The following is a 23,852-nucleotide window of genomic DNA, read 5'->3' as shown; positions in this document are numbered from 1 at the left end:
TCTCTACCAGCTCTTTTCTGCCAGTACACGACGGAAAAACGAACTTCTGGGGCTCCTAGCACTTGTCCAGGAGGAATCCGAGACAAGCATGTTAGGGAACTCCATGGTGAGCCCTTTTCTCAATGTACACTCTGATTCAGTAGAAATTTAGCAAATACATGCTGCCCTTCGACCTTTAGTATTTACTTATACTTACTTCAGGGTTGGAGGATGCAGCGGGAATGATCAACAAAAACAAAGCATTATGAAAATGTTGTAATGAAATCTATGGGCCAGTGAAAGGGCTGAGGGGTCAAGATGTCTGCTGCCTAGTCTGACTCCCTGAGTTAAATCTCTAGTGACCTCTGTGGAAGGAGAGAACTGACTTTCTGGAATTGGCTTTTGGCCAGGCGTGGCGGCACACACTTTTGAGCTAGCACTCCTAGCAGGAGGCAGGGGCAGGAAGATCTCTCTGAGGTCAAGGCCAGTCCGGGTTGTTCCAGGCCAGGCAGGGCTACAAAGAGAGACCCTGCCTCAGAAACAAAACAAAACAAAAGAGCCAGGCAGTGGTGGCACACACTTTTAATCCCAGCACTTGGGAGACAGAGACACGCAGATTGCTGTGGGTTCACTGCCAGCCTGGTCTACAGATGGAGTTCCAGGACAACCGAGGCTACACAGAGATTCTGTTTCAGGGGAGAAAAAAAAACAAAAACAAAAAAAAAAACCATTTTGTCAGACAGAAGCAAAACTCCCATAGTTTATATAACACCATTTATATGAATTATCCGGAAAAGACAAATTCACAGAGACAGAAAATAGGTTAGCAGTTGCTAAGGACTGTGTATCGAGGGCATGGGATGAGTGCTGATAAGTGTGGAATTGCTTTTGCCAGTGATGAAAATGATGGGGTTAGGGAGTGGTGATAGATAATTACAGCAACATGGTGAATATAATAAAAATGACCCCGTTAGACACTTTGGGCACATTTTTGGGACTGGGGAGACAGCTTAGTGATAGAATGTGTGCTCAGCATACTTGAAGTCCTGGCTTTATCCCCATAATCAAAATAAGGAATCCTCAAATGTATGCATGGTGGCATATTATGCATCCTGTCTTGAAAAACAAAAACAAAAAGACCTTTCTCTAAAAACCAAAAGCAATGAATGACTAATAAAGATATTATCATTTAAAAAGAATAATAAGCCGGGCGTTGGTGGCGCACACCTTTGATCCCAGCGCCCGGGAGGCAGAGGCAGGCGGATCTGTGTGAGTTCGGGACCAACCTGGTATACAAGAGCTAGTTCCCGGACAGCCTCCAAAGCCACAGAGAAACCCTGTCTTGAACCCCCCCCAAAAAAAATAAAATAAGTAATAAGTAATAAAGGAATGTGTTTTGTGGCATGTGTGCTATATGTTGGTAGACCTGTTATTTATGAAGACAGTGTACTTGTACCCTGACAAGGTTATGGTTTCCGTTCTTTGCAGTCAGCCCCTAATACTGACCATGAATCCTATCTGCTGTCAACCTACAAACAAATACCAAGATGTGGCAGGAGGTTAAGACTGGAAAAGGGTCTTGTAAAGCACCAGACCTCCCTGTCACAATTGTGATACAAAGTTATTGCAGTTTTCCGAGTGTCTACTAGAAACAAGGCTGCATTTACTAAAGCTTTTATGTGCATCACCACATTTAGGCCTCCTTATGACCTTGAGGTCAATAATCCTGTCCCCAAGTTACAGATGAAGAAACTGAGGCTAAGTGACATCACATGACAAAGTCTTTTATAGTTAAAAGGCTCATGCCTGTAACCCCTGACCTCAGGAGACATTCATAGGAAGATCGTCAAAATTTGCCCGCTCTACACGGTGAGTTCCAGGCCAGCATGGTTTCAGAGTGAGAGCTTTTCTCAAAGAAAACAAGACAGTGGGGGCTGGAGAGATGCTAAAAGGTTAAAAGTACTTACCTGGAGGACCCAGGCTCTGTCCCTTAGGACCCACAGGTGGCTCACAACCCTCCGTAACTCCAGTTCTAGGAGGATCCCTGCCTCTTCTGAACTCTGAGGGCTCCTGAACACATATGTGCACATACATGTACTTGAGCACACACACATATGCATAAAATAAAAATAAATATTAAAAAACAACTAAACACGACAGAGCTGAGGTGGTAGCTCACTTGTTAGGACACTTGCCCAGGATACAACGCTGTGCTTGGTCCCCAGCGCAGCACCACCTAGCATGGGGAACACAACTTTAATCCCAGCACTGGGAAGATGAAGGCAGTAGGATCAGAAGTTCAAGGTCACCCTCAGCCACTTAGGGAGTTCCAGGCCAGCCTGGGGTACAAATGTACACCTGTCAAATATCAGAATTGCTGCTGCAGAAGCCCAGACCTTTCTGCCTTCACACTCTTGATTATAGTGGGGGACATCCTCCTACCATTTAAGCCACCCACCCCCGAATTTCCTCCTCCCTTCCCTGCCTTGTTTCTCTTCCCTCTCGGTAACCTATCCTGGCCATATCCTTATGTGGGCAGTGATGGATGGGTGCCCTTGAGCTTTGGATTCTCCTGCTGTTTCTGCCGCTCCAGTACTGGGATTACAGGTGTGCACCACACCCAGCTCTCACATTTGTTTTCTGTTACCAGGTACAGGTTTCCTTATGTCTCAAGCCCTTTCTGCACTCAGAGACCTTTCTTGAGGAAGCCCTTTAGTGCAGGGGAGGATTGTAGCAGCAGGACCTGTCTCTCTGCTTCCGGAACCTTCATCCTGACCTCAGGTGGGTGCAAACCCAGTGGCAGCCATGACCTGCTCTACAAAAGACAAAGAAAAACCTGTTTTCCCTCGTCTAGGGTGCTGGAATCAGACAATGTTTGGCTTTCCCTCAATGGAGGATCGTCCCCTATTCCCATTGGGCAGGAACCAGTTCCTGTTAGGCAGGGCTGCCTGGGCCCCTGCCAGGCCCCTGGGGGAGGGGTCTCCTTTCTGGGCTGCTCCAGAGCTCTGTTCCTTGGGTAGAGGCTTAATCATTAATGGGCACGTTTACCTTTGATTGCGGGCTGGAATTGGGATCTGTTCCCAGGAGCAATTATCTCTGACACATTATTTTGTGTGAAATCACTTTTAGCTGATGAAGCTGAAATAAAAAAGGGGTCTATTAACCAGTGCTGGCCTCTTGGTGTCTGGGGCTCCCTGGGACATCACCAAGGAGCCAGCCTTTCGGAACTGTGAGAAAGCGTCTAGGAAACACACTTAAGAGGTGGCCGACACAACAGCGGCTTGGGGTGTTTTCAGACCATCCACGTGGCACCCACCATCTATGGTTCTGGGGCTTGGCAAGTGTCCTGCAGGCATGCCCACTTTGTGCAGATCTATCTGAGGCTGGGAAAAAATGGTTTACCCCTCTGTTCTGGGGTCCTGAATGAAAACTGTGTGCTCCCCCACTCTCCTAGCCTAGGCTGGGTCCAGGCACTAGTGGGAGGGTGGTGTCCACGTCCCTGGTGTCACCTGGTGAGGGCATGGTCTGCGTGTGTTTCTGAAGGTAGGGTTGCCTTAGCAGCTCTCCTTGTCCTTACTACAGGAGCCCAAAACTCCCGTCCTTTTCCACTCCCCCTCGCCTTTCCCTTCCCCTGCTCTTTAAGGCCCACCCATCCCACAGGACAGTCCCATCAGGCCCAGCCACCACTGCTGTTTTTTGATGCTCTAGTATTTGCAGGCGGGGCGGTGCATAGAGAGACCATCATGGGAGGAGGATGGTAATATCCCTGTTTTTTTCTGCAGCCTCTCCCCTCCACCCTGGGTTCACAGGGTCCCTTCTTCACATTCTCTTAGATCAGCCCCCACTCTCTTTGAGCTCAGTCTGTCCCCTGTGACTCACCTGCAATGCTGACTGCTCATCTACAGCTGTCCCCTCAGCCCTGCTTCCCAGGCTGAGGATACAACCTCAGAATGTGTCCTCACAGTATTGCTACTAATTCTCCCCAGAGCTTTTCTGGGTCTGAACGTCTCCACCGCGGAGCAGGCTTGCTCCTGGATAGTCACAGCATACAACTCCTGGAGCTCATGAGAGCTGGCCAGTGGTGGTCCAGCTTGGAGGCAGGTCAGCCAAAAGTGCTCAGACAGGAAAAGGCCAAAGCCTAGGGCTATGCAGAGAGGCCAGGATCTGGGCTTCAGCCAGCTACTCCCTATTTTTCCTCAATAGCCCCAGGCCGTCCGTCCCTCTGTGTTGGTTCTGTGGCTCAGCTTCATTTCCTGACGTTTTGTGAGGCTCAGGCCTATGTGACCTTTGGGGCTTGCCAGCTCCCTCAACCTCCTCTCCTCATCCCCCTATGGTCACACAAACTCAGAAACTTCAACCAGCTTTGTGTGATTGATCAGCCTCAGGGGATGAGCTGACCAGAGTTGCTGGGTGAGTACACCTCTGTTTGGAGCTCGGCCACTGCTATCCCCTGGATCTTCCTAGAATCTAGGAAACGGAGGGAGACTAAGGCAGAGGACCCTGGGGATCTGGAAATCCTGTGCAGGTCCTGGGCCTGTTTTGGGCCCTGCTAAGAAACCCAGCCCCACTACTCCAGGGTGGACGCTGCCTTCTTGGTGTTCAGGGGGGATGGCTTCCTTGGCAACAAGCCTTCTGAGTCCTTCTTCCCTGCCTCTCTTTTATACCCTGTCACCTCCACATTCCCTGGGAGGTGACAAAGGACAGTGGTTGCCCAGCTGGTTTCCCTCACTCTGTGCCTTTTTGACACAGGGTTTCATGAAGCCCAGGCTTGGCTTGGCATTCTCTATGTCAACAAAGACAGCTTAAACTTCTGACCTTCTCTCCTCCACGTCCCAGGTATTAGGATTACAGGCATGGGCCACCACCTCTGCTTCCACCCTAAGATCTTAGCGGACCTGGTCCTTTAAGAGATGGCACCCACATTAGAGAAGAAGGGCGCACGATTCTGAAAATAAGGTTTGTTTTAAATTGAGCTGGGTATTTAACAGCTGTATTCCACACAAACCACCGAGGTACATTCCAGCACAAACAGCAACTCCAAACACTCTGGAACAAGCTAAGTGTGGGCCCCAGAGGATGGTGTCTGTGTCGGGGTGGGGGGTGGTGATGGGGGTGGTCAGGGACCACTGCCTCCTCCCAGATCCATCATTGAGAACATAGCTTAGCCGCACATCTGCCCAACCAATAGACTTTGCTATCTCTACTATGCATGGGAGAGGCAGGTGATGGCTTCCAGATGTCCTGGGAGCCTCCCACTCCCAGCCCGGCCCAGGCCAAGCTCCTCCTGCATACTCTAAGTGCCAAACGGTAATGTCTGGGTCTTGGGGTAGGATGGATTGGCCTGGGTGGGGTCCCCAGGGTCCTGTAAACACCTGCACTTGGGCGTGTGAGGACCAGCAGTAAAGGGCCTGACCTCAGGCTGTCCCCATCTGACTGAGAATAAGCCTGTTAACCCACTGCAGGAGAAAGGCACAGTACAAAGTGTGAGACAACGAGTGTGTGGGAAGATGAACTGTGAGGAGGAGGCTGGCAGGGCCTTGGTCAGCCATTCCCTGGACATCCCATTGTCCCTGGACAATGCAGCTATAACTCAGCCCTACCCTGGCCTGAACCTGTCTCCAGAGACCAGTTAGTAGGTCATTAGCCACTGAGATAAAGTGATGGAGGCCCTTCTAGTACAGACACACTCCAGCTCCTCCCTCTGATTCATCATCCTGCAGATAGATAGGAAAACTGTTGACGGGGTCAGTTAACTCAGGGACACGTGGTGATGATAGGAGGAGGGCCACTTCTCGGGAAAGGAGGGCAGGCTTTTACATTTAAAGCCCCGCCTGGCATGGAGCCAGCTGTGGGCTGAGGTGGGGGTAGAAGGTCCTCTTCCTTTTTTTTTTTTTTTTTGGTTTTTCGAGACAGGGTTTCTCTGTGTAGCTTTGGAGCCCATCCTGGAACTCGCTCTGGAGAGCAGGCTGGCCTCGAACTCACAGAGATCCACCTGCCTCTGCCTCCCAAGTACTGGAATAAAAGGTGCTCGCCACCACTGCCCGATGTGGGGCCTTGTTTTTAGTATTGTCACCAGGTGGTGCCTTTTCACACACACAAGCATCCTGAGGCAGGTGAGAAGAAGCTCGGCGCTCTGGGAGCTCCAATTACACACTTGGCTGCTCCACAGTGGGTCTTCTTGCCCTTGCCTGCAAGGGTACCTGAGGAGGTTCAGCCACTCAGCACCTGTGTGTAGCTAGTTTGGAATGTCTTCATACCACATCAATCTTTGACTCTCATACCCTTCCCCCAGGCCTTGAGTGGGAAACAACTGAGCCAGGGATGTTCCACCATGCTAGGCTCTACTTTGCCTGATGGAGTTTTAATCACAGAGACAAAGGGGACTGAGGAGGGGGCCAGTAAGGATGGGGCCATCTCATAACATATCCCAAATTCCTTTGGCTCAAAGAGTCCTTTACCCCCCCACCACCCATCCCAACTTCTCCTCCCCTCCAGTAGCTGTCAGGACCCCGTGGCAGCCTCACTTGGTTGGTTCTCCAGCCCATGACAAGGTTTCCAGGAGCACATTGAGGCTTCCCATGGTCAAGTCTGTGGCTGGCGATGTTGACCTTGAAAGTGGTCTTGGTCACAGTGTTCTCTGTGGGGCTTCTCTGAGGGCAGCATATCCAAGATGGAGGTAGCCTGCTTGTGCTGCTATTCCCGTCCACCTTTGACCAGGCCGAGAGGCAGTGCTTGGTGTGGAGATGAGTGGGCTCCATGTTACTGTGGATTCCCCATTTGTGGCTCCCAGACAGCCCCATTCTCCCTGTGACTCAATGTCCACATCAGGGCAGGGCAGGGCAGGGCAGCTTACCCCTCCAGGTTCAGTTAATTGGTTCCTGTGTGGGCCAGGAGCCCAGAGGACTTCACTGGAGACAGCAGACTCATCTGCTGTCAGAATCCAAAGTCACAACAAATTTAAGTGTCAAGATCTCAGTTGGCTTTATTTTCCCATGATAGAACGTAGCCATACTCGATTTCATCAAATTAAACTTGCAAGTGTGCCAGTGCCCTGAGTTTTTGGATTTAAGGACAGAGAAAGGCTGACAGAGCAGAAACAACCCAAAAATCAGAGTGCTTGTTTTTTAGTTACCGTTCCTGTAAAGGGGACAGGGATAGGAGCCTGGAGATATAACTGACTGGCTAACACCCAGTCACTCAGGTTAGATAACAGGTAGTTTTGGGTTGGTGAGGTTTGGCAATGAGTAACATGTGTGAGTACCTCCTTTGTGATTTTTATTCTGCTTTCCCAACGGCTTCTTAGATTTTGTACTTAACAATAGAAAGACAAATATGTCAACTAAAACATTAAACACATTAAAACATTTTCCTCAGCCTAAAAGTTTATTTTCTTCTGATTCAGGAGAAATAAAACTTTATCTGTGGACCTCGCCATGGGCCTGTTGTGCCTCTTGGGGAGTTGTCCTGTCTCCCTAAGGTGAGCCCCTGAACCCGAAGACCTCTCACCTTCTAGTGGAAGTTTCCAGAGCTGGTGTCAGTACTGGTGTCTGAAGGAGTCAAAGCTGCCTTCTGCCATGGCCATGGCCCATTTGAGAGGAGGCTCCCCCAAAACTCCTGCTTCTCAAGGGAAGACACTGAGGCTGGGGAGTTTGATACCTTCCTCAGACTGGACGTGAGAGACAGCCAGCTGGGTACAAGCATGGGTTCTGAACCCAAAGTCTAGGCCTTAAGAATTAGTGTTCGGGCTGGGCGTTGGTGGCACACGCCTTTAATCCCAGCACTCAGGAGGCAGAGACAGGCAGATCTCTATGAGTTCGAGGCCAGCCTGGTCTCCAGAGCGAGTGCCAGAATAGGCTCCAAAGCTACACAGAGAAACTCTGTCTTGAAAAACAAAAACAAAACAAAACAACAACAACAACAAAAGAATTAGTGTTCAGAATGTTTTATCTTTTCAAGATTTATTTTTACTTGTGTGTGTGTGTGTATGCTTGTGTGTGAGTATGTTGTGTGTTTGTGTGTATGTGTGTGTAGTTTTGTCTGTTTGTATGTGTGTGTGTTTGTGTGTGTGTGTGTGCTCTCATGTGCATATGAGCGAAAATGCTCACAGAAGCCAAAAGAAATTGTTGCCGTATCCCCTAGAGCTGCATGTGGTTGTGAGCCACCCAGTGTGGGTGCTGGGAGCTGAACTTGGGTTCTCTTCAAGAGCAGAGCTTGCCCTGAACTGCTGAGCCATCTCTAGCTCCGGTGTTTTGTTTATTTGCTTGTTTTTCAGCATGACATTACACTCTCACACTCTCATAGCCCTGCTGGCCCAGACCTCAAGGTGGCCTTGAATTCACAGTGACTTTCTTGCCTCAGCTTACTGAGTGTTGAATTATAGGTGCTCTAGAACATTCTATAGAAAAATCTGGGGCTGGAGAGATGGCTGAGTGGTTAGGAGCACTGACTGCTCTCCCAGCACCCATATGGCAGCTCACAACTGTCTGTGAATCTGGTTCCATGGGATAGGACACCATGGCAAAACATCAATGCACATAAAATAAATAAATAAATAAATAAATAAATAAATAAATAAAAGGCAAAAGCCAAGCAGCTTCCTTCCAATTCCCCGGCCCTTTTTCCTTCTTCTCTAGTTCCTTCTAGTCAGATTGTGTGTCAGACAATGAGCTGGAGGTGGGAGGAAGCCAGAGCATCCTCCTCAGTCTTCCTGGTCAGCCCTGAGGAGCAGTGATGCCCCAAGGCTCTGTTGCAGCAAGATGATTCCCTCTAGGAACCACACACTCTGCTGCCACACTGCCTCTGGCTTCTCAGGAAAAAGAAACTCCAGGACTCCTGACATCAGCTTTTACCTAGGACTGGAAAAGAAGTAGGAAGCGTGCCTGTAAAAATAGACGCTCCAGCTAGTCCCAGCAGCTCTGGAGGCTCTTCTTAGGAGCTGGCCTTCACGTTCCCATCAGCAGCTTCTCCAGCTCCTTCCCTCTTCTTCTGGGCCACAAGGACCTTCCAGACTGGGCATTGCGGTGATTCATGAGGATGGCAAGTCTGCCTGTCAGTCTGTCAGTCGGTCCCAGAATAAAGGGCTAAAATAGGCTCTGCAAAGCAGAGCTGGGTTCTGATGGCCTGACTGACCCTCCTGCTGTGCCTCCCAGGCCTTTCTGTCCCTGAGGCCTTTCCCTGTGGAAGCACAAGGAAGGAGCCCCAGCCCCAGCAGCTGAGGAGAAGCCAGGTCTAACCGACCTCCTAAGTAGAGTGGTTTGAGCACATTGATCCTGGGTGACAGCTTGGAGCCAGGGCTGTTGCAGACATGGAGCACTGCTCCAGCATCCTCCTGTCTGTCCTCTTCTGCCACAGGTGTCCTCCCCACTTACTTCTGTCCAACCCTCCACCATTGCTTTCCTGCTGGGGGAGTAAGGCAGTGTGGGTGGGGCTCATGGATACTGTGGCTACACCAGCACCTGTGATCTTTCCCCAGGCTGAAGCTACACTGCTTTCCTGGTCAATCAGGACTCCGGCTTTTCTTCCTCTGGCCTTAGCCTGCCTACCTGGAAAGGTATTGAGTTGAGTTCTATTCAGGTTGATCCCTTATTAAACAGAAAATGCCCCCTGAAAGTTCTGTTTTCCTGGTTACTCAGTGGGAAACCCAGCTCCTGCCCTACCTTCCTGGGAGAAAAGGGAGTCAGGATGTGCAAACCGTGGAGGGCCGCACTCTGCAGGAGGGAAGGCTCCCTAGGAGCCAGCAGCAAATGCCACTCTTGACAGCCTGCTGCACCCCCCCCCCCATCCATGCTCAACTTCTGCTGGCAGGTACTCATGGAGTCCTTCCTCTCCCAGCCCCACCCAGATGAGGCTAAAGGTGAGCCAGGCTCAGGGATGACCCAGGAGCAGAAGGAAGTCGTCACCCTTGCTGGGAGCAGGAAGTGGTTATCAGATCCAGAGAGTGTGGCATCACAGGGGTGACCTCACCAGCAGGGATAGGATGCCTCTGCAAGCTTCCCAGCAGCCAGCCCTGTGCTCCCCTCTGTCTCTCTGTCCCTCTGTCCTCTGTGTTGTGCCCCACCCTGAGCACGTGGCTGAGAAGAGCTGGGGAAGGACCCTGCCTACTCTAATGGGCATCACAGTGTGGGGTTCAGAGCTGGCAGGCAGGGCCTGGGTGGCTAGGGGGTGGGGCCATGCTTGGGACCGCCCTGGGGAAAGGTTTCCTTGAGTTCTTGGTGAGGTCTCCATTGGGGCTTTTCGGGGCTCTGGGCCAGTTAAAACCGCCCTTCCTGCTGTGTGTGTGGTGGCTCATGCTTTAGTCCCAGCAGAGGCAGAGGCAGAGGCAGAGGCAGAGGCAGAGGCAGAGGCAGAGGCAGAGGCAGAGGCAGAGGCAGAGGCAGAGGCAGAGGCAGAGGCAGAGGCAGAGGCAGAGGCAGAGGCAGGCAGATCTCTGTGAGTTCAAGGACAGCCTGGTCTACAGAGCGAATTCCAGGACAGCCAGAGCTGCTACACAGAGAAACCCTGTCTTGAAAAACAAAAATCAAAACAAAACAAAAATCCCTGCCCTTCCCGGCGGAGGCAGTTTCACACAACCTCATTGTGGATGGATCAGGCTATTTACAGGGCTGTAGGAAGAGGTTGAGTCACCTGGCAGCCTCCCCGGAGGCCCATGAGGCTTGGTCACCAAGGTCACCACACTTGTCAGGCTGGTGGCCTGGAGCATCTGGACACTGACCTGACTGGGAGTTCAACTCTGCCCCGGTGCGATATCATCTGCAGCCCGCTGGGCTTGGGGACTGTCACTTTATTGGTTTTGAAGTATCCTGTTGTTATTTTCTGGCTGTAGAGGTGATGTGGGCTCATGATAAAGTTCTTTAAGCATGAGTGTGCATGGGTGATGGTGTCAGTACCGCCTCATGATGGGATGACTTGCTTCATCAAAATTCACCAGAACCACAACTCATCTAACACCCTGGCAGAGAGAGATGCCATGAACTCCAGTCCTTGCCCAACTAAAGTCCCTCCACAGCACCGTATTCCTGGGGGCCTCAGTGAGAGCTGTGGACCCAGCTGGCCTGTTCCCTCCCCCAGGCTTCTGTGACCACCCGTGTGCGGCCTATCTTGTTTGCCCAGATGCTTCCTGTGTAAGATCGGGGTGGGGGGGTGGGGTGGGGGTGGGAGCTAGGGCTGGGCGCACTTCCGGATCTCCGGTGCCTTGGGTTGCTCTGGAGACACAATGAATCCCAAAGCTGAACACTGGGATGAAGGCCCCAGATGGCTTACACATGGGCCTTGAGGGAGAGACTGAGGGGACACTCGGTCCCTTCCTGCCATCCCGTGATAGGTGTCCTCACGCACAGTGAGGCTGTAGGAGGCTGCCCCTGCCTGGAAGGAAGGGCAAAGTCTGCTTCCTGTGCTGTCCTTGGTGTACCCCACCATGGAAGCAGGGTCAGGCCTCAGGGCAGCCCTCATACCAAGCTCCCCTAAGTGGCACTTCTGAGTCTCCTCCCAAGCCAGATGGCCTCAGCCTCTTTCCCTCCTCTCTGAACACAGAGGCAGGCGCTTGCAGGGATGGACCAGGGTACACCAGTGACATGTCTAAGAACTTCATGGAAAGGACTGACTCTAGGTGCCCAGGGACTCTGCCAGGCTCTCGCCAGGTCCTCCTCCCCATGTCCCCTGGAACTTGTTTGTTCAACTCAGGTTCCGGTCTGGGAGCCTGGCTTCCCAAGGACCTTGAGGCCAGAGCCACTTCCATTGTATGTGTAGTTGGGTAGGGGAAAAAAAAAAATTAATGAAAGGAAAAGAAAGTCAAAGTGGTCACAAGCCTTCCACATTCACAAAAGCTTACAGTTCATAATGGAATCTTTTTTTGGCCCAGAGCCCCGAAAAGCCCCAATGGAGACATCACCAAGAACTCAGGGAAACCTTTCCCCAGGGCGGTCCCAAGCATGGCCCCACCCCCTAGCCACCCAGGCCCTGCCTGCCAGCTCTGAACCCCACACTGTGATGCCCATTAGAGTAGGCAGGGTCCTTCCCCAGCTCTTCTCAGCCACGTGCTCAGGGTGGGGCACAACACAGAGGACAGAGGGATAGAGAGACAGAGGGGAGCACAGGGCTGGCTGCTGGGAAGCTTGAGGAGGCATCCTATCCCTGCTGGTGAGGTCACCCCTGTGATGCCACACTCTCTGGATCTGATAACCACTTCCTGCTCCCAGCAAGGGTGACGACTTCCTTCTGCTCCTGGGTCATCCCTGAGCCTGGCTCACCTTTAGCCTCATCTGGGTGGGGCTGGGAGAGGAAGGACTCCATGAGTACCTGCCAGCAGAAGTTGAGCATGGATCGGGGGGGGGGGGGCTGCAGCAGGCTGTCAAGAGTGGCATTTGCTGCTGGCTCCTAGGGCCTTCCCTCCTGCAGAGTGCAGCCCTCCACGGTTTGCACATCCCGGGTTCTCTTTCTCTCTTCTGGAATGGTCAGGGCAGCAGGGCAGCGGGGCAGCAGGGCAGCAGTCCCTGATTTTAAGTTGAACTTCCAACTCCTGCTCCTCACCTATCTCAGACCGTCGTGTCCTGAGGGACTTAGGTCACCTAAGTTCATTGTCATATGGTACTACACTGCCTTGCTGACTGACTGGTCTGCAGGGGAGGACAGAGTTTTAAAAGTACAGTTCACCCTTGACTGAACCCCAGTATAGTGTTCTGTCATTCATCTTTCTGCCACACAGGCCAGGCTGGAAGGCCATGTCTGGAAGGGGGAGGCAACCACAGGACTTTTAGCCTGACTCAGGAGCCGGGACCACCTGCTGCGATGCTGTTGTCTGGGGTCCAGAACTTTCTTTTCCTGGCTAGGTCTCTGGCAGGCCCTGGCCTAGGAACTGGCGTTCTACTGCCCTCTTGGGGACATCTCTGCTCTTGGGCGCCACCTGCCTCCTACTTTGATTCCCTCTGGCCTGCCAGGCAGCCTCTTCAACCTATGCCCTGTGGTGGGGCCATTGCAAGCCTTGGACTGGCTCCAGGCACCCTACTCCCACCCACCACCTTGGCACCATCCCTCACCTGTGACCATCCTGGTGCCCATTTTCAGCAGGCTCTCCTCAGCATCCTCCTGTGCTTCTTCAGCTCAGAGATCACTGGGCAGCACGTGAGGTTTCCTGGGAATGTGGCCTTGGAATTTGTTTTTCCTGGTACTCTTCTGGGACTGACATGCCATAGGCTAACCTACAGTCACACATATTCCTAGTCACAGTGGGATCTTTAGGACTAAGGTGGCAAGTCTGAGTAGGCCACCAGAGGCCTTGGGTGAGTGAGGAGCCCATGGGTTGTGGGGTCTGGCCTGGAGTAGCCTTCTGGGAGTGACTGCTGGTTCTGCCCACAGGAAAGGGGTAGATGGTGGATACACTTGGCCGGAGAGTTTGGGCCTGGAGGAAAGGTTGGGAAAAGCCTGGCTACCCATGGGGGAGGTCTACCTGCAGGACTCGCATAGGCACTGTAAACAGCACAGCAGGCAGGAAGGGTCAGGTAAGTGCTGAGGCCATGAGTGTGTGGCAGGCATCTGGAAAGACACTTGGAGTTCTCTGCTTTCTGTTACCTCTTTGCTTCTGGAGATCAGTTTGCTTGACCCCTTTTGGGTTTGTTGTGGATTTTCCCATCTTGTTCCCTTTGATCTGATATATCTTCCCTTTTGAGGGAAACACCCAAGTGTTTGGCATGGAAAACATGATAGCTGGTTTGGGGTCTTCCCAATGTAGAAGAAATACCTGCTGGAGCTAATCCCTGGTGTCTGGCTCTTCCAGAAACTCCCACGGGGCCAGGATCCCTCCAGACCCAGCTGGGGAGGAACCCTCCCTAAGGGAGGCTGGCCCAGGGTCAGCATGCCAGCAGTGCTGGGCCTGCTTCTTAAATGGGTGACTGACTTTGACTGGAGGCTCAGAGATGAGAGGAGCCAGGGTGGCAGTAAGGTGGCTTTTATCAGACTCTAAGGGTAGCATTTTCTCTGCAAACTTACAAGAGTGTGCTATTTTACATTTTCTTTCGCTAAAATCACACAGGAAGCTGGACCTGATGGTTGCATACCCATAATGCCAGCACTGGGGAGGTTGAGGCAGGACAGCCATGAGGCTAAAGATAGCCCAGGGTACATAGGAAATCCCCAGGCTACACATAGCAAGATCCTATCTGAAAATGGCAACAAGAAAAAGTAAATGGAATGAAGGAATAAAATCGCACAGTAATTCTTGAGTACAGTTTTGTAAAAATTGCAGTATTGCCCATAAATTTAAAGTTCATTTTTGCTTAAGTCCCATCTGATCTCATAGTGTATCATGGCATACTTCACTGTTTTATTTGGGGGGGAGGTTCATTTTATATTACTTACATATTTGCATGGTTTTTATTGTTGTTGTTGTTGGTGGTGGTGTTTGTTTGAGACAGGTTCTCAAGTATAGTCCTGGCTAGCTTGGAACTCACTCTGTAGACCAGGCGAGGCTTGAACTCAGAGATCCACCTGCCTCTGCCTCCCAAGTGCTGCAATTAAAGGTGTGCACCACCACCACCCAGATTAATATATTTAAGTTTTAAATCAAGTGGTATCAGTGTACATGTGATCCCCTCTACAGATCCTTCTTGGAGCTCTTGTATTAATATATGGGACTGACTTAGAACCCGCCCCTTGCTGCAAAGGGCCTCATCTACAGCTGTGTCCTCTGCAGCAATGACCCCAATTTATCCATGAGAAGGTTGAGGCTCTGAGAGGATGAGTGACTGGCTCAGGGTCTGGGAGAAGCCTAGGAGGAGCAGGCTTGACTGGCCAGCAAGAAGTGGCGGTCAGGGCCACAGGCCCCACGGCGGCTAGGGAAGCTGGGGAATGCTGTGATCCCAGCTGTTGTTGGGTTTGGGGGTTGAGAGTTGATGACTATGCACTCTGAGACCTGAAGGGGTTATTGAGGTATACTATCCAGCCATATGTTCTCCTTCTCCTCCCTCCAGGCTCCTCTGCTGGCCTGGGCTAGATTTGCCAAGCTGGGCAATTACCCAACTGGCCCTGCCCTGCAGAATATTGACTCTAACCCATTTCCATACCAGCTACACCCAAGTGCTGCCACCCCTACTCCTACGGGGGAAATGCCAATCCTCATACCTCACAAGCTTGGAGTAGCCTCTCTACTGGGTGTCTGTCCTCTAGGACACAGGTCAGAGCCAGCCATATGCTGTTACAGAAAGGCCAAGCTTGCTGGGTGAGGGTGTGGCATGCAAGGTTTCCCATCTTGGTCAAAGGGGCCAAGGTGCTAATTAGGGAAGGCATCCCTCAGAAGAGCAGGGGGAGTAGTGCCGGGTGGTGATCACCTGCTTCCCTATTCAAGGCTGGCTTACCATTTGCCAGCCTGAAGAGACTAAAAGCTTTAAACTCAGGGGCCAGATCATGGGTCTTGCTTCAGTCTCTGAAATGGGCCTCCCTCAGCTGACTTGCCTCCATTTCTGGTGTCTGGCTGACCAGGCTAAAGCCATCCCCAGGATGTTCTTGGCCTGGTTCCCCAGGGCTGGCCCCATGTGACTACCTTGTTTCACTGTCCTTGGAGGACACTAGCTACACAAAGCCACAGGTGTTCAGCCGGTAAGGGGCACTGATGCCAGCAGGCCCAGCCTCCCCTCTCCTTCTGACATTCACACACTGTTGGATCCCCCAGAGGAGGTGTCCCCTCCCTCAGAGCTCTGGAGTTGGTCTGAGGGTTCCTATGACCCCGATCTGCTGCTCAGCTGACCATGGAGCTGGCCAGGCTAGCTGTATTACCACAAAGCTTTTTTTTCTTCACTATTTAAGACATTTTGTTAAAGCAAGAATTTTATAATCCAAATTACATTTCCTCACTCAGATGCCAATTCTATTACTTGAAACAGAACTGACACCCAAAGCCATTTCACGGCAAAGAATTACAAGACTAAATAGAAAAAAATGCTTTCATTTTGTACTTTGCTAAAAATTCTTCTTCCCAGGATCTGTTTAAAACGGTAATGGCATCTTGTTTCACCAGTGGACTTACAAGATGCCACTGCAGAAAACATTAATTTGCTGCTATATTTCACTAGCTGTCTGCATGATTTTGTTTTCTTTATTATTTGTGTGTGCATGCACACACATGCACAAACATGAACACGCCGGTGCACTAGAGTGGAGCTCAGAGGACAACTTTTGGGGAGTGGTTCTCCCCTTCCACCGTGTGAACCTCACTTGGGTTGTCAGGCTCGGCTGCAGGAACCCTTAGCGGCTGGGACCGCTCACCGGTATTCATTAAGTCAAGCAATTTAGCCTTGCTCACTAGATCTGGCTTTGCTCAGTACATAAATAAGGTTCAAGGTTTTTTATTTTCCTTTCTTATTTTGTATTTTTCACAATACTAACCTTTTTAAATGTTCAGACATTTTTCTTTGGTGACGTGTGAGCGTAATGGCTCATGATCTGTTTTAAACAGTTGGAGTTCTGTGCTCTGTTCGCTGCTATCTGGGCAGCTGTTCAGCTTGGTGGGCTTGCAGCACAGCTACAGTTCCATCAGTCTTAAAGCAAAGAGCCTGGAGGGTGAACCATAAGAAGGGGGTCTGAGTTACCAGCCTCCAACATGGCTGTGGTTTTGCCAGCAAGAGCAGAGTATGTGGCTTGAAAAAGAGGTAACAGCTGTCCACCCAATGTTTTTGCTTTTGCTTTTGCCACCTGGGCCTGCATCTCTGCCTGCACAGTCACGGGGAGATGGTGGGTCTTCCTTGCCGCCTGGGCCTGCATCCCTCTCTGCACAGACACGGGGAGATGGTGGGTCTTTCTTGATGCCTGGGCCTGCATCCCTCTCTGCACAGTCACAGGGAGATGGTGGGTCTTTCTTGATGCCTGGGCCTGCATCCCTCTCTGCACAGTCACGGGGAGATGGTGGGTCTTCCTTGCCGCCTGGGCCTGCATCCCTCTCTGCAGACACGGGGAGATGGTGGGTCTTTCTTGCCGCCTGGGCCTGCATCCCTGCCTGCCTAGCCTCAGCCCTATCAAATCTTACCAGCGGTCTTCTCAGCCTCTGCAGTGGCCTTTGAGGGTGTGTTTGAAATACTGTGCTTAGGGGGAAAGTCAGGCACTGCTGAGTTTCCATATGGAGCTTTTCCTGAGAAGCAGCAGAGCCTATGAAGAGCCTTCTTCGTGTAGCAATCAATTATCAACTGATGGCCCATCTTCTCTTTTGTCTCCTTCATGTCTCCTCCCCTCTGCCCTGTTACTTTGAAGCCACCTGAGGGGCTTTCTGTTGACAATATGTACCAGATTCACTCCAGGAACTGAACTCTAGGCTAGGGCCCAGAATAGGTGTGCTTGAACAGAGTTCTCTCAGAGACTTGGAGGAGCAGCCACGGTCCAGCTCTGGGACGTGCAGAGAACCGGGGGTGGGGGTGGGGGTGGGGTGGGCTTACCTGGGTCCATTTAAGGGTCACCAGTATCTTTCCTTCAGATTCCTTCCAGATAAACAGACAACTGCTGCCAAATGGGGACAAATCCCCCTGGTGTGACCCCCACCTCCACTGTGTTACCCCCTGCTCGCCCAATGGATCTTGGCAGGGAGAGAGAAACACCTCCCTGTCTCCTTGACCATGTGCCAGCCAGATCAGCCCCCCACTCCAGTGAGAGAAAAGGCCTGTGGAATGAGCCCATCTGTAAGACCACGAGGCTAAGCATTCCTTAGGACTCAGCCGGCTGGATCCTGTCAGGCAAGAGCCTGGTGCTGGTGCAGTCAATGGACAAAGGATGCTTTGTTCACCCACTAGAACAAACACTTCCCCTGGATATTTACTCCCAGGCTCAAATGTAATATGGGGTGTAAGTTACTCTTTAACAGGCAATTGGATACTGGCTGTTGAGTTTTGAACTAATTTCCTGGAGGAAGGTATGGCCATGTCTGCCCATGTGATGACCAGCCATCCTGTCAGTGACTGAGGAGCAGCTAGGGCCTGAGACCAGGACCCTGAGACTCAGACACAGTGACCACTGCAGTCAGTCTTCCCCAAGAGGCAGGGGAGGTGGCATGAAATACATTTCCAGCAAAGGCTATGTTTATTCTGCCCAGGCAAGGAACCTGTCTGTCCATCCACCATGAACCCACGTTGGCTACTTTGGGAGAAACCAGTCAACATGGGATAGGCTGTCCAGAGCCATGACGCCCAGTCCCAAAGTCTCCTCCCACCTTAGCTATTGCCACCCAAACCTGGAATTCTAGATCAGGGAAAATGGCTGACATAACATGCCCTGTCAGTCTTTAGAGATTAAATAAAACTGCATGGGGGCGAGGGGTGGCAATTAACTGGCAGAGTTTGTCCAGCATGTGGCAGGCCATGGGTTCCTCCAACACCACAAAAAATAAATGAATAACCTTTAACAATCTAGATGAGGATGTTGGACAGAGATGGTGAAGGGATCCATTGGGAGGAAAGGAAGCCATCTCTCTCCCTGCCTCCTGCTCTGACTGGGCCACAGGAGACCACTTCTCCAGGACAGTTTGTCCATGGCTCGCTAGAGACCACTCATAGCTTGGTACAAGAAGATGAGCAAGGTTATTTACTCGACCCTGTGCAGGTTATTTGGACCAGAAAGAGAGGAGGGAATCACTTTCTAGGAAGGACAATGTGGGCAAACGTCATGCTGGTGTCATGGAGGCCCCGGCATAATGCCAGCCTCTGTAGGTGTGCACAGGAGGGCAGCAGAAGACAGACACTGTAAGAGATGAGCAAGGGAGCAAATCAGAAGCCCTCAGAGCATCAGGGAGGAATCCTTTCCTTGCCCTGTGGGGTGGTCTGAATGACAATGACTCCCTAGCTCATATATTTGAATGTTTGTTTTTCAGAAGGGTTGGGAGGAGTGACCTTGCTGGAGGAGGTGTGCCACAGGGGTGGGTGGTGGGTGGGGAGCTCTGAGGTTTCAAAAGCCCATGCCAGGTCCTGTTTGCATCTCTCTTCCTCCATCTGTCAGATAAGATGAGCTCTTAGGAACTGCTCCAGTGCCATGCTTGCCTGCCTGCCACCATGTTTCTCATCATGATGGCCATGGACTCGCCCTCTGAAACTGCAAGCCAGTCCCCACTTAAAGGCTTTCTTCTGAAGGTTATCTTGGTCATCGTGTCTCTTTACAGCACTAGAACAGTAACCGAGACAACCTGTTGCATTTCTGGGGCCAGCCACAGATCCAGTAAACGCTTGCAGGACACTGTGTCCTGTCAGTAGATCCGGCCTTCTTGAGCTCTTGAGTGAGACCATCTCAGGATGGTATCTGTGGGTCCTGGGCCTCATTCTCTTTCATACCCCACCTGGGGAAGTGCAGGCGGCCAGGAGTGGGCTCAGAGGCTGTTACGTGTGCTCGATGTAGCCAGTTCATTTCCAGCTCTGGTAGATACAGCTTGACTTGTATCGGCTCAAGAGCCGGACTGTGTGGGATCTAACAGTTGAACTGGGTGGGCAAGAAGGGGAGAGGTGGTCAGACTCTGGGGTCTGAAGAGAGTGGCAACCTGACTGTAATGGCCATTCTTGATTGTCAACTTGACTACAAGAAGCTGGGTACACCCGTGAAAGATTTTTTTCTTAACTGATCCACTTTCAACCTAGATCTTTGAGATGGGAAGATCCCCACCTTTAGTCTGGGCCACACCTTCTGTTGGCAGCCTATGTAAAGGACATGGAAGAAGGAAGCTTGCTCTTGGCCTGCTTGCTCTCACTTTCACTGGCAAGTCCCCTCCTTCATGTCATTACAGACTGCTTCTTCAGGATTCCTGTGTATCCTGAAGACCAGCTGAGACAGCCAGCCTCAAACCTCATAGACTGAACAGCTATTGGATTCTGAGACCTTACACTGGTAGACAGACATTGTTAACTTATCTGGACCAGACCACAGCCTGTGAGCCATATATATATTATGTATATTATATATTCATTCCATCAGTTCTGTTCCTCTAGAGAACCCTAATAAACTGTCTGAGGGGCAAGGTCAGCACTGAGACAGCTATGGGGTGGGGATGCAGGAAGGGAATTCTGGCCGTCAGTGACACTAAGCATCTTTATTTTATGTGCATGCATTCATGTGTGGTTGAGGGAAGAGGGGGAAGGAAGTGAGGGAGAGAGAGAGATAGAGACAGACAGAGAGAGAGGGGGGAGGGGGAGGGAGACAGAGGGAGAGAGAAGAGAGAGAGAGGGAGGGAGGGAGGGAGAGGGAGGGAGAGAGATCCCTACTGAGGGATTGGTGCCAAGACCCTTTGTAGATATCAAAATCCCCAGATATTCAGAGCCCCCTATAAAAGATGTAGTTAGGAGCTGGGTTTAGGGTTCAGTGGCTACACATGGTGGTTCACAAACATTTGGAGCTCTGGTTTCAGGGGATCCAACACGGTCTTCTGGCCTATGTGGGTGCCAGACACACACTCGGTACACAGATATACATGCAGGGAAAATACACACACACACTTAAAAATTTTAAAAAATCTTTAAAAAAGAAAGGTGTAGTGTTTGCACAGCTCACACCCCTCCCCTGGCCTTTAAATTATCTCTAGTTGACTTATGACCTGATGCAAAGGCAGTGAGTGCTATGTAAATAAAGTCTGTACTGCATTGTCTAGGTTGTAAGAGCAAGGATAAGTGTGTGTGTATGTTCACAAGTTTCCAAATACTTTACATTTGCTGTTGACACAATCTGTGGACATTGGGAGCTGACTGCATTTTAGAACTGAATATTGGGGTTTGGAAGATCACGTGTGCCCTAAGAAGCACTGCGCCACGGAGGAAGACAGATCCTCCGATGATAAATGGCTTTTGTTGTTGTTGTTTTTTGAGACAGGGTTTCTCTGTGTACCTTTGCAGCCTGTCCTGGAACTCACAGAGACCCGCCTGCCTCTGCCTCCTGAGTGCTGGGATTAAAGGCATGCGCCACCAATGCCCGGCTGTCTGATGATAAATGCAATGCTTGAGAATCACGGTCAAGCGGAGCGCAGTCTGCTGGCCTAATGCACCTCCAAGCAGGAAGGGGAGACAGGATAGGACCACCGAGGGGTCACCCTCCCAAGCCTCCGTGTTGCACTGGGATACTAGCCGCTGTCACGCAGCTTTTGTCAGGGCAGGAACACAGCAAGTAAGTGGAGGCGCATGGTGGGGAAGATGGATGGATGTCCATCGGGTGACAGCCCTGATTTTGTTCCACTCAGGGTGTCTGGAGGCTGGGGCCATCGAGGGACACTCTGTACAAGCTGTTCCACTCAGGGTGTCTGGAGGCTGGGGCCAGCGAGGGACACTCTGTACAAGCTGTTCCGCTCAGGGTGTCTGGAGGCTGGGGCCAGCGAGGGACACTCTGTACAAGCATGGACACTGTATCTGAGCCAGATCTGCAGGTGGTGACAGCCTGGCTTCGGGCCTTCTTTACAGGCGTGCCCTAGGAGCCCACTGGCTCCTGTATGCATCTCAGTCTTCCCAGGGGCTCCGTAGAGCACGGAGCACTTGGCCATCTTAGGCTTGATGCAGTAGGTCTGTCCTTCTGCCCCAGGACCCCACTTGGAGCACTGGGGAATTGCTACTGGGTGCTGCAGGCCAGCACTGATTGGATTGGATCTGAACAATCCCTAAAGGCAACGTGAAAGAAATAACCCTCTCTCCTCTCCTATCCCGTGGCTGGAGAGGCAGGCACTATGTGGAGTCGGGAGAAGCCTGAAGAGCCCGTGAGCTGGTACAAGCTGAGCAGTGGTCCCGGGGAGCCCTTCTGGGTGATGGAAGACAGGCCATCCACACAGGTTGTGAGGCAGTGGTGCCTCTTCAGATTCGGGAGATTCACAGACACTCTGGCTGCCTGGGTAGATACATGAAGATCACCGGTGCCAGTTTCAGTACAAGGCCAGAGTGGGGGACAAAATCACAAGCTCTCAACTCTGTCCTTTTTCAAGAGAAAAAGCCTGCATTTCTATAGCAGAGTGACTTCATTGTGGCCTAAGAACCCGAGCCTGTCAGGACAGGTAGTCTCTGTGAGGCTCCTCACTGTCCTCACAGCAGTCCCTTTGTGGGGCAGGAGAGATGGTGGCCTCCTGCCAGTCTCCTGGATACTTGAGGACACCAGTAGTCCATCATGACGTTCCCAAGCCTTGGTTTGGGGATATCAGGTCACCTGAAGACGGGTGGGTGGGAAGGGGACTAACGGGACTTTGTACATGAGTGTCCTCCACTCCTGTTTCCGCCTTCTTCATTCAGAGGCATCCAGAGCTCTAGGGTGGGGCCATCAGGTGACTCTCAGATGCAAGTCATATTCAGGGGCTTGGTAGGACAAGTGAAGAGCAGCATCATTTTAAATGCTAGAAAATGTACTGAATGAATGAATGAATGAATGAACGAACGAACGAACAAACAAACAAACAAAACAAACAAACAAATAAATAAATAAATAAGGGTCTGCATTGCTCAAGCTGGCCTTAGACCTGCTATGGCTCTCTTCGGTAAGTCTTTGAAGCAACTGGTTGGGGCTACAGGTGCATCTCACACTTGACTGTGATCCTACTTAACTGCCATTCCTGTTCAGTTAAACTCATCAGAAAACCAGAGCGCAGGGCCTGAAGAAACAGCTCAGAAGTGTGTGCTTCCTGCTTTTCTAGAGGGTTCAGTACCCACACTGTGTGGCTCACAGCTGCTACTTCCATGCCCTCTTCTGCCCTCTGAGGGCACCTGAACACACATGGCACATACTCAAATAAATGCACACACACACACACATTAAAAAAAACAAGTATTTTTTAAAATGCCAATTGTACCCCTATAATCCTAGAACTTGGGAAGCTGGGGCAGGAGGATAATGAGTTTGAGGCCAGGATGGGTTACATAGTGAGACCCTGCCTCAAAAAAAAAAAAAAAAAAAAAAAACCCAAAACAACTTAAAGTAATGACAAAAACCAAACCAAACCAAAGACCAACACCCAAATCAACCAAATAAAACCCCTCAGAATTCTACTCTAAATGCCTGGTTTGATGTTAGACCAGACATAAGAAAGATAGCTAATGTCATGGCTAACATCTGCAACCCCAGCACTCAGGAAGCTGAGGCAGGACTGCCATTAAATCTGAAGTCAGCCCAGGATACACAGTAAATGCCAGAGCATCCTGGTTTACAGTGAAACCACCCCAAACAGCAAAGCCATGATCTTCCTTTCACTGTTTCCCAGTGTCAGTACAGTCCCAACAGTAGTTGTCACCTATGCTCTCAACCCACAAGGCCACTAGGGTGACCAGTTTGGCCACATTCTGGCTCCACCTATAGGCCACTTTTGGTACAAGACTTGCTGTTTCCAAAACCCTGATGGATTCAGAATGTATTCTTTCCTTTTACAGACAGAAAATGGGGTCTGGATAGGCATATTAAGGCTTTTCTTTTTTCTTTTTGTTAATGTTATTTGTTCTTAAAAAACACGCTCTCAGGCTGGAGAGATGGCTCAGAGGTTAAGAGAACTGGCTGCTCTTCTAGAGGTCCTGAGTTCAATTCCCAGCAACCACATGGTGGGCTCACAAACACCTATAATGAGATCTGGTGTTGTCTTCTGACCGGTAGGCATACATGTAGGCAGACCACTGTATATCTGTATACATGATAAATAAAACTTTGAAAAATTACCTATTTAAAAAAAAAAAATGCTCTCGCCGGGCGTTGGTGGCACACGCCTTTAATCCCAGCACTCAGGAGGCAGAGGCATGTGGATCTCTGTGAGTTCAAGGACAGCCTGGTCTCCAGAGAGTGCTAGGACAGCCCCCAAAGCTACACACAGAAAACATCTTGAAAAAACCCAAACCCAAACATGCCCTCTCAAGAGTTTAGAGAGTTTATAAACAAGGCTAGCTTCTAACGTGTAGTCTGCCTCTGCAGCAGGAGTGCTG

At 50.9% G+C, this 23,852-nt stretch overlaps 2 long non-coding RNA genes across 6 annotated transcripts; one reads left to right on the top strand and one right to left on the bottom strand.

Annotated features, from left to right (window-relative positions):
- Positions 1 to 544: 544 nt before the first annotated feature.
- Positions 545 to 4,153, bottom strand: LOC103161146. Of its 3 annotated transcripts, XR_004770281.1 has the most exons (5): positions 3,859 to 4,153; positions 3,028 to 3,117; positions 2,159 to 2,794; positions 1,947 to 2,049; positions 545 to 665 (listed from the first exon to the last, which is right to left on the bottom strand). It is a non-coding gene; the product is annotated as an uncharacterized LOC103161146 (long non-coding RNA). The 3 variants fall into 3 exon arrangements; XR_003485584.2 differs by having other exon boundaries at positions 1,947 to 2,794; XR_004770282.1 differs by having other exon boundaries at positions 1,947 to 2,789.
- An 85-nt stretch (positions 4,154 to 4,238) lies between these two features.
- LOC107979649 lies at positions 4,239 to 22,544 on the top strand. 3 transcript variants are annotated; one of them, XR_004770283.1, is made up of 5 exons: positions 4,239 to 4,389; positions 4,816 to 4,935; positions 19,715 to 19,857; positions 20,814 to 21,081; positions 21,155 to 22,544. It is a non-coding gene; the product is annotated as an uncharacterized LOC107979649 (long non-coding RNA). The 3 variants fall into 3 exon arrangements; XR_003485582.2 differs by lacking the exons at positions 4,239 to 4,389; positions 4,816 to 4,935 and adding an exon at positions 11,969 to 12,114; XR_003485583.2 differs by lacking the exons at positions 4,239 to 4,389; positions 4,816 to 4,935 and adding an exon at positions 11,969 to 12,114 and having other exon boundaries at positions 20,791 to 21,081.
- Positions 22,545 to 23,852: the final 1,308 nt, after the last annotated feature.

The sequence above is a fragment of the Cricetulus griseus genome, chromosome 5 (genome assembly GCF_003668045.3).
Source record: "Cricetulus griseus strain 17A/GY chromosome 5, alternate assembly CriGri-PICRH-1.0, whole genome shotgun sequence".
In the NCBI taxonomy this organism is placed as follows: Eukaryota; Metazoa; Chordata; class Mammalia; order Rodentia; family Cricetidae; genus Cricetulus; species Cricetulus griseus.
The sequence above is the reverse complement of the archived record's forward strand: the minus strand, read 5'-3'. Positions and strand labels throughout refer to the sequence as shown.